The 12,406-nt window shown below is 29.7% G+C and overlaps 1 long non-coding RNA gene across 1 annotated transcript; it reads right to left on the bottom strand.

The window, feature by feature from the left end:
* Positions 1 to 5,695: 5,695 nt before the first annotated feature.
* LOC130809740 (uncharacterized) lies at positions 5,696 to 9,826 on the bottom strand. Its single transcript, XR_009040921.1, has 3 exons — positions 6,883 to 9,826; positions 6,402 to 6,467; positions 5,696 to 5,916 (listed from the first exon to the last, which is right to left on the bottom strand). It is a non-coding gene; the product is annotated as an uncharacterized LOC130809740 (long non-coding RNA).
* Positions 9,827 to 12,406: the final 2,580 nt, after the last annotated feature.

The raw sequence follows: 12,406 nt of genomic DNA, 5'->3' as shown, positions 1-12,406 counted from the left end.
ATTTCTAGCATCCAATTTAAGAGGGAATATCTAAATATAATATATTTTCAAATGTATCACTGTGATAACATCATAAGCATTTTATGTATTATGATTACATTTAGTATAAAATTATTAATGCTTAATTGATAATTATTATACATATCCAAAGAAGTGGTAAAAGGTTCTATATGAGGACTTTGCTAAATTTTGTTAAAATTCCTAATACATGTTATAAACCCAAAAAATCTGTAAAACAAAAAATATAAATGAACCCCAGCCGTGCATGATATGGGTATAATTCTAGTATACATTAAAATAGGGTTTTATTGTACCTAAAAATGACATGTGACGTTGTTCATTAATTGCTAATAAATAATGTATTTTTGGCACATGTAAATAACATGATGAGATAAAAAGATTTATTCTCATAATGTTAACTAATGTGCATAAGTACTAACATAACATCATCATCATCGTCATGATATCATACAATATATTAATTTATAAGCACTTGTCGTATTTGTCACTTTATATGAGTATTTGTTCCACGTGTCACTTCCATAAGTATTTGTATCATATCAATATGTCACTTCATATAAGCATTTGTTCCAAGTGTCACTTTATACAAGCATTTGTACTGTCAAGTGTCACTTTATATAACTATTTGTGCCAAATGCCAATTCATATAAGCAATTGTGATATCAAGTGTCATGTCACTCCTTTCAACAAGACTCTTACATGCTTAATGTACAAAACTCTATGAGTTCTTGCATTTACTTACTCTATGTATTCTTGCATTTCCAAATTAAATTGAAACTTTTTAACTCATCTATTTAATCAAACAACAAAGATCCATCACCTACTTAATGGACGACCCTATGTATTTTTGTATTTTCTTATTAAATTTTGTTATTATTATCAAACTACTCTTCTCCTTCACCAACCTTGTATATATCATATCAAGATTTAGTTTTCACATTAATAATATTAAAACTACCCTTTGAAATACTCCTTCCTATTAATTTTGATTATTTTCCTCTTCACAATGCAACATTACTGTATTGATGATAATTATTAATATATAAATTTAAAATTAACATTATATATATATATATATATATATATATATATATATATATATATATATAATCAATTAATAAATATTGCTTATAGTATGTATTAATTTAAAAATTTTGAACAAAAATCGTGCATAGCATGAGTATAATCCTAGTTAATTGAGGCTTACGGATTAAATCTTATCATAATTAGGGAGTATCTTCTGTAGTTGCAATAAAAATAAGAAAAGAGTTTTCACATATTGATATTTCTTTCATAAATATAACATCACAAAATACTCCTATAAAGTGACTAATTTAAGTGATTCGTTCTCTACCAATAGTAATGCATTGGAAAGAATTTTTTAAAGAAAATGAGATGATTGAAGTTAGACAAGCATGGCCATAAGATAGCCAAGAGATTTATCAACCAAAATTACACTAGTTTTCATTTCCATTACCACCTACTAAACGGGCCGTAAAAACTTTTGAAAGGACTCAACCCTCTTTTACTTAAGAAAAAAGCTTTCAGTAATATTTCTGTTGTAAAATGTTACTTTAATTTATTAAATAAACAATAAAATATAGTTACAAATTTGTAGTAGAAAAGAAATTACATATGACAATCAAGAACTATGTTTATGTACACCACCGAGAACTCCGAGAAACCGATCTTCAATCCCGAACAAAGTAACAAGAAGATTTTGTTTGAACTTGATATTAATTTTAGGCGAGATGCTCTTTCCTAAAACATCATTTCCTCCCTACTACGGTGCTTGGGAATAAACCGAAAATATGTTCTGAGATACAAAGAATTACACTAAATTCCTAGCACACGGAATTTAGAATGATGTAAGAGAAACTTAAATGGAAGAAGATACGGAAAATTACTATCGAGGATTGCAAGTTCTCGATGTAAAGTGCTAGAGAAGAAAAGAAATCAAAAATTGCATGTTCAAAATAACCACACAAGCCTTCTATATTATAGAATAGTTTACACCATTTCACGAAGCAACATGTTATTCCATGAAACACAAGATCGATTCACGAACTAATGTCATCTTTCAATTAATCCATCCTAATATATCTGGTTAATATAACCATAATTAACCGTTGGTAGTTACATTATAACTAAAAAAATAGATAAACTAATTTTGCAAAGAAAAACCCGCGAATATCCACGAAACTCGCGAGCCGAGACCTGCTGCTTCCACAAAACAGTAGCATTTTCTTGTTTTCTCGCGATCTGCGAGTTGTTTCACGATCCGTGAATACTACTTTTTGCTCAAAACAAAAACTTTGCAACCTTGGGATATTTTTCAAATTAATTTATTTAAATTAATTATAATTTCCGATAACCATTACACGCTCTAAATGACAACACTTTCCTCCAAAATCTCTAGGTAACCGAATTTCTCTTCTTTAATTCATTTTTGGTTTTGTGATTTTGTAAATAAAAATATTAATTTTCTAATATTGTATTCTAAGATAATCAAAAAACACACGTAACCAAATTTTGAAATTGGTTATACATATCCATGATAAAATGAGGATGATAACAATTAAAAAGAGAACAATTAGATTGATGGATATTGCATGTTGGAACGAAAGAAAGTATTTTTAAGGTTTTACATACAAAGTTTTTGTTTTGACACGAGTTATATGGAGTTTGAGAGGCTTAATTGCTGTCAGGGAAGCCAAAAGTGGTAATGAAATAAATTGGTAGCACCCATGGATGATTTTGCATTATTGAGTGACTTATTTGTCATCAAGTTAAATGTATATGAGTTGTTTGGCTTAAGTCTCTAACTTTACTATATGTCTATATGCTTGAGTTTTCACTTCGATCTACTTTGTGGTTGACAAAGTTAAATATATACCACTCTTGTTTTTAATATTTGTATAAAGAATCCATCTTTATAATCATTATAATTGATATATTGATTTATGTAGCCAATTGACATGATGATACGAGCACTAAAGATTATATAATAACTACGTACTTACTCGTGCCATGCACGAAATCATAATTATTTTTTTGTTAAAGTATACTTTTAATAATAAATATCAAATACAGTCATTAAAAAAGAGGTTAAGTACGTAGTTATTATACCCTCTTTTTTAATAATTTACAACAATGCATCAGGTACATTAACTTGTTGAGCAAACAATAATAACCTACAAAAATAGTTAGAAAACTGAAATTCAGTAAAACAAACCTATCAAATAGATACAAAGCATAAAAATTTATAAAATACCTTAAATGTTTGAAAAGACCTTCTAGAACACAACATTTTTGGTAGAATTACTTGTGTAGTTGTCATTGTAACATATTAAATCTTTAATCCTCTTCTGCTTGTCACACGTGACATAGTCACATAAAGTTGACTGTGGCTGAAAAAGGGTCTTGGAAAAAAAAAAATCCCTACATATGACAAAGACTGAACTTAACTCTTGTTGATAGTCATGGCAAAACATAGACTTATAAGAACGTTGCAACTTGACAAGAAGATGTGCAGAATCAAACGGTGTAAGGGTCATTCGTGGAATGAGGACAATGTCTCCCTTTTTACATTCTGTGAGAATTTTAGACTCTATGATATGTTCTCCTAGACGATTTACAGTGATCTTGTGCCATCGCACAAAACAACTAATTGATCAATATTCCTAAGCAACATATTTGGCACACCTTTCTTCAGTCTAATTTCATGATTCGGCAACCAAAACACCTAATTATTTGTTAGACGTGGATTTCTTTTTCATTTGTGGGTAGGCCAAAATCCCTATATGTAATAAGAAGATGAAATTTATTTTTCTTGTAGGCCGTGAGGCAAGGATGAAATGTAAATACTCAATCATTCTACAAATCCAAAATTCTTTTTTAGACATTCGTATTAACTTAGTAAATTAAGTTGTTTGATTGGCACTACGAGCGCATCATGAACAATTTTTCTCAAGTGACCAACATGATACAAAAGTGGAATAATTTAAAAAATTCAAAAAAAGAATTTTAAAAAATGAAAAAAAGTAGCTTATAAAACCCGACCAATCGTTAATAAGGTGTCATTAGTTAGCACTTAGCACTTAGCACTTAGCACTTAGCACTTAGCTACGTAATATATGTAACTCCATGAAAAAATGAATCATTAATAGAATAAATTGATGAAAATATTTTACATTTTAAATATTTTCAAATTGCATGAATTTTCATTACATGTATATATGATTTATGAAATTAATTTTCAAAATTTAAAAAAAAATTAGACTTTTCTAATTATTATTTTCTATAGGAGAAATAAGCATTTAATATTGTGAGTTGAATAAGTGAATTTTGATGCAAATAATTTTTTCTTTTTGAAAAAATCATGTGTGTTTGTACTTTAAAGTAAAGTTTGCAGTTGATCCTTATTTATTAAGGGGTGTTTAGGAAAATAATTTGATGGACGATTTTAGTTAATTTAAGTACAAATAAATAATGGTTAGTGATTGAACATATATTAGGCTTCAACTAATATTTTAAGTTGATGATTGAGGCCCTAATATATGTTATATACTCTATCACACTCCTCACATAAGAGACCTTTGGGCTGTGGGTACAACACAAGTACCTTTTACTTAGAGCAAATGATTCCACTTTAAATGACACGTGAATAAGTTTTGAACTCATAACATGGAAATTTGTTACCATTTTAAGGTACCCAAAGCTTAATCAAATAAGTTATATACTTTATCACTTGGGTGGTAAAATCATTTAAAGACTAAGTGTTGGATAAATTATTAAAGAAAAATTACCGTAAATAATACAACTTTTTTGTTAATTTCCCTATAATAATATCAACTATTGATTAACCGTGAATAATACAAACTTAAAGAGGTGTTTCCCTAGAAAATCTCTGACATGTTATGTAACCGCCTCGAATTATGAAGGCAAACACTAACTGGAATTTAGTATTAATCAAGCGGAAACTTACTTTTGCCAACACAATTAAGGGGTTACATAAAGGTCAAACCAATATTCAAGTATAATACTTGAACCAAACCAAAGCAATATAACGGAAGTCTTAACTGTTTAAAATATAGGAAAATTACAACCAAATCGAAATAAGCACTACAAGAAAACTTGTTTTTAGCAACAGAAAAAGTCGTTGCTAAAAACCTGATTTCGTTGCTAAAAATGTTTTTTGCAACGAATTCCATTGTTGCGGGTACAGCCGTAGCTAAAGGTTTTAGCAACGACTATAATGGTTGCAAAAGGTATCTGTTTTTTGCAACAAGATCTATTGTTGCAAAAGAAGTATCGTTGCAATTCCTTCCAATGTTTTTAGCAACAAAAAAGCTCGTTGCCAAATTTTCTGCATTTTTAGCTACAACTGTTTTCGTTGTTAAATATATGTTTTTCACAACAATTCAAGTTGTTGCAATACATGATAGTCAATCTTTTGCAACGACTTTACTGTAGGGAAAACAATTAAGTAAATTTGTTATTAATGTTTTTTGCAACAATTATTACCGTTGCAAAAAATGTACACATTTTTCGCAACGACTTTGTTATCTTCTAAAACAATCTACAATCTATGTATAAACTAGACAATTAAAATAATAAATAATTTATAACCAACTAAACGAATATCACCGATTATCATTATATATTAATTTGTATCCCAAAATATCACACGTCCAAATATTATCGTGTGTCAAAAATATACGTAATTCATATACATGTAACGTATAACCAATTTTCCAAAATAATTCTCCTACCATATACAAGTTTTCATGTAAAAATTTACAAGTGATAGGCACTTTGCATTCTCAATCTCCATAGTTGATGCTTCAATTTCATCTGCTTCCATTGAATCTGACACCTCCGTTTGTATTGAATCTGCAAAATAAGCAAAACATCCATTCAAAACTCTCCAAGCAATAAACATGTAAAGTACTTTGTTGAAGCCCCGCCTTTCAAACTAACCCATGAAACTAATGACCTGTAAGAGAGCTCAAATGGTCTTAACTTATTAGCTACCTCATATTCTATTATTTTTTTAGTCTTATTTTGGACAAACTCGAAAAGAGAACAGCAAACATACACCAATACAGAATTATGGATCCCACTATATGCAGCACATAAGCATAGTACATAACTCATGAAATAACGTACTTAATTAGCTACCTCGTATTCTAATACTTTTCCGTCTTATTTTGAATAAACTCAAGAAGAGAACAACAAACATACACCAATATAGAATTACGGATCCCACTATATGCAGCATAGTACTTACCTTATGATATAACATACAAATCAACTTGAATAAACATTACCAGCTTCAATTTGAAAAGAACAATCTAATTTCAATGCTCAAACATTACCAGCTTCCACCTCTTCTCTTCAATTCCTTGATTTGGATCACCGTCTCTAAAAACAAATGAGAAGACCTACAGCAAAGCAATCATATCAAATAGTTTCAATGCTGGGGTACAAAATACGAACGTCATGTCGTTCTGATAATTGAATAAATTTTTTTGAAATCGGATAAACGGATAATCGAACAAAACACGATAGTTGAGTTGATATTTTGACATAAACAACTTACGTAACGAGAAATCTACAATTTTTTTCAGTTCATTCCAATTCATCAAAGGAACATAATTGAACCCAGAAATTATAAGGCTAAAAAACAGCAACAGGAATTATAAGGCTATTTAGGATTTCTAATGAAAATTTTTCATAAAATTTATAAATTAAAAAAGCTTTTGTGAATTAATTGGAAAAATAAGCAGCATTATCAACCCAGAAATAAAAATGTAATACAAAAAACAAACTCATTAACAGTGTTGATTAGAAAAATACCTGGTGTACGAAAAGGTGTATTTGTGTTAGATGGTTTTAGAACTGATCGACGCCCACGAATCCTCATCGGAGATTTCGCAAGGTCGCAAGCGGTGGTTTTTTATCAGTTTTCATCCTGCAAAGTCAAAAATTCAACAAAAAGAATGGCTACTCTGTTCCCAGCTAAGTTACTCAAGAAAAGTTTAAGCAAACCCTCAACAGATGCAACAAGGGATTAAATTAAACCAAACCACCAAAAAGAGGGACCTTCGAAAAATGGTACCAAAATGATTTGCCCCTACACAAGCCGGTCACATGACCCCAGCAGCAGGCTGATAGGCAATTTGTTAAGTTCCTTGTTCTAATACTTTCACTCTGGTATCATTTGTTCATTATCAGCATCATCTGCCTACTCAATCGATGGTTGCGACGGAGCTTGTGCTCCTGGAGCCTGCTTCTTCTTGATGCCACTCACTATATCATCTATCCTAAGAAGCATACAGGCTGCTTCTATGGCGGTCTTAAAAGTCTGAGCCTTTACAGTGTATGAATCCCAAATTTGTCAAATTAAGACATTAAACAAGTTTGATTTTACATCTAATAACTTCAAAGAATTGCTTATTCAGATGACCCACACAACACTGTCAATGCTTGTGATCATATTTCCAACAGATAGCAAATTAAAAGCAAGAAAACTAACTTAAGCATTATAATGATTCATATTTTGATTCATCAACGCTTAAGAAAACTAACTTGTGATCAATGCTTTTGATTCATATTTCCAGCATCAAAACCGTAAGCATCAAAACCAGCATTCATATTTTGATTCATCTTCACCATAAAATCAAAAAGAAAACGAATGATGAAAACCAGCATTCAAAACCAACATTCATCTTCACCATTTGATTCAAAACATCAAGATCAAGAGAAATAGAGAATCAATATCAATTATCAAAACCAGCATCAAAACGAATAAACGACAGTCGACAAAACCAACATTCAAGCATCAAAACCAGGCCAGCATGCATATTTTGATTCATCTTCACCATAAAATCAAAAAGAAAACGAATGATGAAAACCAGCATTCAAAACCAACATTCATCTTCACCATTTGATTCAGAACATCAAGATCAAGAGAAATAGAGAATCAAAATCAATTATCAAAACCAGCATCAAAACGAGTAAACCACAGTCGACATACTCGACAAAACCAACATTCAAAAATCAAAACCAGCATCAAAACCAATATTCATCTTCAACATTTGATTCAGAACATCAAGATCAAGAGAAATAGAGAATCAATATCAATTATCAAAACCGGCATCAAAACGAGTAAACAACAATCGACAAAACCAACATTCAAAAATTAGGGTTCATAAACGATTAAACGTACGGCGTGACGGCGGTGGCCGGTGGCACTGGGGAGGCAGGGACAGGAGCGCCGGAGGTACGACGTCGACGTGGGGAGGCCGGAGGCGAGGCAAGCAGGCAGGAGGCTTGAAGCAGGGAGGAGGCGATTTTGCTGTTTCGCATCGCGTGAGGCTTGGCTTTCTGAAGCAAGCTTTCTCTCTTTCTCCAATTTCCCGTGTTTTAGGTTTTCAATTTTTTTTTTTTTTGCAATGACATTGTTGTTGCAATACATAAAATAATTTTTCCCAATGACTCGTGTTGTTGCGTTACCTAATAATGCTTTATAGCAACGACTGGTATCGTTGCAAAAAACAAATATTAATTATTTCAAAGCCCGCGCTCTTTTTTTTTTATGGCAACGATTATTTAGCAACAACAACGGATTTTCGCAACAATTTGTATTTTTCGCAACGAAAAAAATATAGTCGTTGCTAAAACTTGTTGCTAAAAACAAGTTTTCTTGTAGTGAAGTCTAAAGTTCAAACTACATCCTTAAATTAGTCTAAATCTAAACTAATAGTCTCTCAAATACAATGAAGAGATCTAAACAAAAGGGAAGTCATACTCCAACCCGGGTTCAACTTCCGCTCGCATATCCATTATCCGTCGAGGTGCTATAGGAGTTTACTCTAAAAAAAAACCATTGGAAAATCATACAAAGCATAGTATCAGCAAAAAGGCTGAGTATAAACACACTGGTGTCCGTCAAATAAGTTATTAAAATCTTTTTTTTTATTTGAGTAAATTCATTTTGAAATATGCTTTTTCAATTGCATAAATCATATTATGATTCAAATCCAGTTCAATGGCTATATAGTCATTTTAAATTCTCATTTTTCATCATAAATCACAAGATCTCAATGGATCCAAATTAATTTCAAACTCATATCATAAGTTTACATGGGTACTCTGTGAGTTATCCTGTGACTCGTTTGGTAGTCGGTCTACAGTCCGCGACATGTCCGACAAGTGTAACACAATGGTATTGTGAACAATACACGATCAGCATTGGTGAGCCGTTTAATCATGCACATAACATTTGCTGTGGCATATGTACCCGTCATTTAGGCTAAAATATTTTTTTTGTACATAATATATATCTTGTAATTTTAATAGCATTTGAAAGTCAAAAATATTAATTTTTTCCATATGATAAACATCTTTTAGTTGCACATAGCAAAACATACTTTATTTGCGACTTAACAAAATCAAATCATAATATTTCCCACGTGGGTAAAACATGCTTAGCATAATCATATCATTAAACATAACCTTTGTATTATATTGGGGCATCACTAGCATGTATGGAAATGCATCGTAACAAAAGTAATTAAAGTTCAATACGATTTTTTAAGGAAACCACTAAAATGTTTCGTTTCAATCATTCTTAAAGTAAATATAACTTAAAAGGGTTTTGAAATTCATTCAAAAACAAATAGAATATGATTCATAAGTCTATAAAATCATTACGACAGAAGATTTCAAAAAACACTATTTTCTTAAATACGAGATAGTTTTGCCGGTAATAAAATCGATAATTGATTTACAAAGTACATATTAATTCTTCAACAAGGCCCAAATTAATCAAGTCATTATAATACCTTATTTAAAATGAATTTAAGGTTGTCCCATCAGATTATAATTGGTTATGCAAATTTATAACGATCTTACAATTATTTTCGACAATTTGGGTATTTACCGTTATTTAAACGGTGTAATCCGTAAAATTTATAAACCATCTAATTTAAACTTAATTTATACTATAAGGCAGTAGGTTATTAATATAATTATAGATTTTTTTTATATAGGTCTATTTTTATCCAAATTCAATTAACAATATTACACTTTTTAATAAATAAATATTTTCTATTAATTTGATAAATTAGTAAATAATTAATAATTTATTTTATAAAATTATAAAAAAGTTCCAGAAGTCATATAACATATTTATTATGCCATTTGAACTTATAAAAATCATGTATGATGTTTTATTATTTTGTATAGACATTTTATCGATAAATAGAATAAAATAGGTTTAAAATTATTTGAGTCCGAATAAAATATTATAAAAATTATATGTAATTCTAGAAGCTACTTTAAGGGGTATAAAATTTTTAATAACCATTAAAAATCATGTGAGGTATTTTTAATAATTAATATCGTTATTTTATCGATAAACCGAATAAAATTTATTTAAGTCCATATATGGTCACGAAAATCCATATAAATTTTTGAACAAGTATCTACTGTTTATATAAGTGTCTCATAAAATTTTCATGTCCAAAAGACGTCATTTAGTATTTATTTTATATTTTACCGTTTTCAAATTTACCGATTATTAATAACCGAGTAAAAATTTTTAAGGTCCTTAAATGTCAACGAAACCTTTCCAAACTTTTACCAATTTTACCTACTGTCTATATGAGTATGTGATAAAAATTTGAAGTCCATATGTCTTTGTTTGATATTTAATTTATATTTTACCATTTTACAATTTACCGTTAAACAATTTAACGATTATTCAAAAATTATAGAAAAAATTCCAAACTAAATATATTCTGGCCAAATCTTGTTGGAGATATTATAATATGTATTTATTAATTATTTTTGATGATGAAGAGTTCATCTAATACCATTTTTTATAATAAGAGTATTTAACACCTTAAAATCCATTAAAATAGCAATTTACGAATAATCTCAATTCTCAACAAAAAGTATCCAAGAAATTTTCTTAACATATAGCTACTGAAAATTTCTTTTAAAATGAATTTCAAATATTTTCGAATTCATATAATCATTTCCATCACAATAACTTTCACAAAGTAGAGTTAAACATGCCGTTAAACATACAATAATTTATAAAATCAACATGCATGATGCCCACAATAATAATACATGTAATAAATTATTCCATACTCAAATTTGTCATTTTCACATCATCAAGATTTAACAACTTCTCTTTGGGAATTTTCTTTTTTTTTAAAAACAAGTTTATACACAAACTTTCCCAACTTGTTCTTAAATTCTTTAAAAATCACCCCATGTGACATACCTCGACTCCAAGCCTATATAATTATTCCGTAAGCTCCTACGCGTTCTTAGAAGTGGTTCTAACTTCGGTTCCTTGCCCTTCAAACCTCAACTCCAACTTTTCAACTAAACATATTGCATTCATCCAAAAATCAATAATAATTTTGGATTTCTAACATGCACTTATCTTTTCCTAGTTAGAGTTGTTAGACTAATACTTGTGATGATTTTAACATATTTGGAGTATACTTATTATGTTGAGCAACATATTTTAGTTAAGTCCCATAATTTTACTTGAATCCTTTAAGTAACAAAATTTATATGTTTGTAGAAATACATCTTCTTACTTTCTATTATGGCCTATTTTTATAGATTTATAAATGATGATTTTCTTAATTTAGAGATAAAATACTCATTTTATAATGATCTTAGTTTATAGAAAGATTCATGTAAAAAAAATGTTTTACGTGAACAAGTTTTAACAAAAACTAGTGGAATAAATAAATGAACATAACTTACTTTATACTTGGTGGATTTCTTCAAGTTTAGTGTCTATGGAAAGCTTTTAAGATGAAGATTATTTTTATGGGAGATTTGAGTTTATAAACATAAATCTTCAGAAGTTTTAGATGGGCTTTTGAAGAAGATTTGATGAGAAAAGAAGGTGTTTTTGCTAGAAATTGTAAGATTGAACTTCAACTATGCTTATGGATGAAATAAGGAGTAAAATGAAGAGTGAAAGAAGGTTGATGGAGCTGAAAATATGGACAGCAAATATGTTTTTATTTATTATGTTTGCATGCTTGTTATGATGGTGTTTTTAGGTAAGAACAATAGGGGCTTTGGGTAGAGAGTTTGGTGGAGTGTGCAAGTGAGTTTTGGGGCTAAAAGAGGGCTAGTATGGCAGCTAGGGGCTGCTGTTTTGGGGCTGATTTGAGGTGATTTATATCCTCAATTTGGTCTCATATGGTGTAAGAAAGGTTTATCTAAGATAGTTTAAGGTTTGGGTAAAAATTGTTGTACATGTAACAAGTTATGTAACTTGTACTTCATGTTTAAAAATCACTTGTATATGTGTGAAATATTTAATTTACTCCCATCATGG

The sequence above is a fragment of the Amaranthus tricolor genome, chromosome 1 (genome assembly GCF_026212465.1).
Source record: "Amaranthus tricolor cultivar Red isolate AtriRed21 chromosome 1, ASM2621246v1, whole genome shotgun sequence".
Taxonomy (NCBI): Eukaryota; Viridiplantae; Streptophyta; class Magnoliopsida; order Caryophyllales; family Amaranthaceae; genus Amaranthus; species Amaranthus tricolor.
Note: the sequence above shows the minus strand (reverse complement) of the source record. Positions and strands in the feature narration are given on the sequence as shown.